This window comes from Saimiri boliviensis, chromosome 9, assembly GCF_048565385.1.
Source record: "Saimiri boliviensis isolate mSaiBol1 chromosome 9, mSaiBol1.pri, whole genome shotgun sequence".
NCBI lineage: Eukaryota > Metazoa > Chordata > Mammalia > Primates > Cebidae > Saimiri > Saimiri boliviensis.
In genome coordinates, this window is record NC_133457.1 from 88,395,657 (window position 1) to 88,400,261 (window position 4,605).

At 34.2% G+C, this 4,605-nt stretch overlaps 1 protein-coding gene across 2 annotated transcripts in view; it reads right to left on the minus strand.

Annotated features, from left to right (window-relative positions):
- PLCB1 (phospholipase C beta 1) overlaps positions 1-4,605 on the minus strand; it is a 724,287-nt gene that overhangs the window by 583,327 nt on the left and 136,355 nt on the right. The gene's annotated exons all lie outside the window — the stretch shown is intronic.

The window sequence follows — 4,605 nt, forward strand, 5'->3', positions numbered from 1 at the left end:
GCTAAATATTGGTGAGAAGAGAAATTGTTTGAAGGGAAACACTGAGAACTATCTTGCAAGCCTCCCACTTGAGGAATAAACACAGCATGGTTACACTACAATTCTTGCAGTTTCCTGGAAACCCCCAACTGGTGGGTACAGGTGTGAAGGCCAAGGGAGAATGTTTTTCTGTTTTACGAAACAGCTACCCAAGTAAACTTTGGATCATCTCCCTGATCTGGAGCTTCATTTCAATAATGCCGTGGGTAGCTGCTCAAGGAAGGTCATGCATCCGTGGTCACACTATGTACCTGATACAGAGGCCACTCCACACAGAAAGTTAAATACAGAAAACATCCATGTCCTTCAAGTATCTGGATCAATGAACCAGCCATATGAACCTATGACTGTAACATCCAGTCTTCCAGGTTCAGAAATGGGACAGAGTTCTTAAAAAAATAAAAACAAAAAATTGGATGTGAAAAGATCCTAGAATCTAGCCGCCATTATTTCATGTTTATGGTCAAATATCTGGCCTGCTTCATAGTCTCTGTGTTCAATTCTGAATAAATATGAAAAGAAAAACATTTTAAAAGATTGAGCCCTGAAGATACTGAGCTAAATATACATATATGCATATGTATATACAGAAAAAAGCAAAATGAAGAGAAGGAGCATACATTTGGGAAAATATTTACTTGAGCAAACACAAGTGAAGCATCTGGTTTATAAGATCAATAAAATTCCTTGAAACAAGAACTCTGTAAACAATGAGACGAAAATGCCAGAGAATGAGTGAAAATAGGAGCTAAGACACATGCAAAAACAAAACAAGAACAGGATAGGCTAAGATAACACTGAGAAATAAAAATACCACAACAGTATTAACATCTTAATTAGAAAATGGGCACATAAATGTCAGATCGGAAAAATCAAACCACTGGAATAGGAACAACCCTTTTAAATTCTCCCAGGATAAAGAGGCAAAAAAGACAAAGATTCTTAGAATGAGAAAGAAGACAACAGATATGAGAAGCAAACTCAAATAGTATAAACTGATGCTCCAGAGGAAGGGGCCAAGCAGACTCAAGAGAAATAAGAATTAAGGGCAAAGTGGAAGGAAACATTTCCAAATCTGTCTATTTAATAAAATTCCTAATATTCCTAGGCGATGTTATGAAATGTTATCAATTTCCACTTATTATATTGAGCTGATTTGGGGAGGCATAATTAAAGAGGAGAGGAAAAATACTTTAGAGCTGCCCAGAAGATAAAACAAAAAGAGGAATAATTTCTTTTATTTTGATAGACACAGGGTCTTGGTATGTTGCCTAGGCTGGTCTGAAACTTCTGGGCTCAAGACAAACTCCTATCACAGCCTCCCAAAGCTCTGGAATTACAGGCATGAGCCATTGTGCCTGGCCAATAATTTCTTACCAAGAAATAAAACTCAGGCTACTCTTACACCTTGTTTCACATGCCAGAAGATAGGCAAAGGTATACAGAGTTTTGAAGGAAAACAGCTGTAGTGAATTCTATACAATCACCCAAGTTCTTTGGTAAAGTCAATAGAATGATATTCTGATATGCATGTGTATATGAAGCATACCAAAAGTATTGCTAAAACATATACGTTCTAGTCATTCAAGATGAAAACCAAAAAGAAAAACTTCCAAATGGGTAATATCTAGTTAAAAGGAGAAAAGACTAGCGGTAAGCATTAAGAGCAATAAAATGTGGTAATTAATTGTTCACTCTTTTGATCTCTCACTAAATGAACATTTATTCACTGCTTACTAGATACAAATAAATATTTATTCTAGATACTATCACCAAGCAGATTTCCAAGAATATAAATATTGAAAGAAAAGGCTAACTCAAAGCTGGGAAAATATTTCACCATGCTTAAAGATAAATTGTATCCATATCATTGGAAGAGTTTTCATAAATTTATAAGTAGAAAAGCAGATAAAGATCACATAGAGAAAATTTAAACCAGATGCACAAATTACCAAGAATGGTTTTTTCAAAGGTTCTGTTGTTCACAAAGAAATAGATATTAAAACAATAATAAGAGGCCATTTGTTAACTATTCCGTGAGTAATCATCTTAAAATCTGTTCTATTTAATAATGAGAAAGATTTGATGCAGTGAGTACTCAGATATAACTGTAGGAATATAATTTTATACCACCTTATTGAGAGGCAATCTTAAAAATAAAAACTTTAAAAAGAATATTTTAACCTATAAGTTATATATGTTAGACAACTGAAAAATTATAAACACAAATGTGTTTTGAACATAATTAGAAAAAAATCTAAATGCTCAGAAGTATGAATTCAGTTAAATATATTATAATAGTATATAATACTATGCAGCCATTAAAATAATGTTTTAAAGTCTGTTAGAATGTTTGAGGGTTTATTAAAAAGGAAAAATAGCATTTTATAACATATAATTCTTTTTGAAACATGTAGTGCATTGAAGTACTGAAGTGAGCTATGTCAAAAATTAAAGGTAACCATATATTTAGGTTTTAATAGTTATTTTCTTCTTTATACATTTTTGCATTCTGGAAAAGACTGCCAGCTCTCTCCCAATATCCAGTCTTCCTTTCTTCCTGTAGAATCACCAGTTTTACATGGGCACAGTATTAACTACAATTATGATGAAATTTCCCAGTCTTCCATTGTGACTGAGCACAGACTAATGAAATTTAAATAGAAATTATATGTGTGACTTCTAGGAATATCCAGAGTATTCTTTTCTCTGTTCTTGTTGATTTCAGTTGAAAAAGAAACAAATCCATCCTCCTTTATATTTTCCTATTAATTTGTAATAACTAAATGTTTAGTATTTAATGACCTAAGTCAAAAAACAGTTTTGAAGTGGAACTTAGTACTGACTGAAGATAAATCAAATTTGATACTTATATTTAAGGCATTTGTTTTTATATTTCTATTTTTATGTTTCTATAAAACAAGTATTTATATTTCCTAGAAGGCTAAATTGATTATGTAGAATCAAAATTTCTTGGATTTATCTGATCCAAGTCATTTGGTAATTTACTGGTTTAGTAATTTGAATTGAAAAAATGGTATAGTTAAGAGAAGCATGCCCATGTCATCCAGTTCTTGCATTATCATCCTCAACACATAACCACTTTTTTTACTTCTTTTTGAAAAACTTTTTTTTTTTTTTTTTTTTTTTTTTTTTTTTTTTTGAGACAGAGCTTTGCTCTTGTCACCCCGGGCTGGAGTGCAATGGTGCTATCTTGGCTCACTGCAACCTCTACCTCCCAGATTCAAGCGATTCTCCTGCCTCAGCCTCCTGAATAGCTGAGATTACAGGCACTCACTACCATGCCCAGCTAATTTTGTATTTTTAGTAGAGATCGGTATTTCACCATGTTGGTCAGCCTGGTTTCAAACTCCTGACCTCAGGTGATCCACCTGCCTCAGCCTCCCAAAATGCTGGGATCACAAGCATGAGTCACTGTGCCTGGCCTAAAAAAACATTTTATTGTTATATGTAACACACATACATAAAATGCATTAAGAAATGTACAGCTACCTGTAATCCCAACACTTTGGGAGGCAGTGGCAGGTGGATCACCTGAGGTCAGGAGTTCGAGAGCAGCATGGCCAACATGGCAAAACCCCATTTCTACTAAAAATACAAAAATTACCTGGGCATGGTGGTGCATGCTTTTAATCCCAGCTACTATGGGGGGCTGAGGCAGGAGGATTGCTTCAACCCAGGAAGCGGAGGTTGCAGTTAGCTGAGATAGTGCCACTGCACTCCAGCCTGGGCAAAAGTGTGAGACTCTGTCCAAAAGAAAAAAAAAAATGTACAGCTAAACAAATCATTGTGAAGTGAATACCCAGATTAAGAGATAGAACACTGCCAGCACCACAAAGATGCCTCCTCTGCTTGTCATCAACAATAACTGCTAACCTGCCTTCCAGGGCACTTCCTTCCTTTTGTTCCTTTTACCTTCTCCCAATAGTTGCATCTTGATAAATCATAGTTTAGTTTTGCTTATGTGCCCTTTATGTAACTGAACTTACACACAAATAATTATATGCATTATTTTGTATACGACTTTCTTCAATCAACATTATATTTGAGATATTCAACCTGTGGAGTGTATTTATAGTGTATTCATTTTCATCACTGTATATTATTTTGTATGAACATACTGTAGTTTGTTTATTATGGTAAAGTATACAAAAAACATACTATTTTAACCATTTTAAGCATACAGTTCATTGGCATTAAGTAGATTCACAATATTGTGTAACCATCACCACTTTACACAACACATTTTATCATCCCATATAGAAACACTGTACTCATTAAATAATAATTTTCTACTCTTCCTTCCCCCTTGGCCCCTTGTAATCTCACTTTCTGTCTTTGTGAATATGCCTATTTTAATCCTACAATATTTGTCTGTTGTGACTGGCTTACTTCACTCAGGATAAAGTTTCTAAGCTTCATCTGTGTTCTAGGAAATACCAGAATTTCATGTTTTTTTAAAGGCCAAATAGTATTCCATCATATGAGTATACCACATTTTGCGTATTCATTTATCCGGGTTGGACATTTGAGTTTCCACTTTTT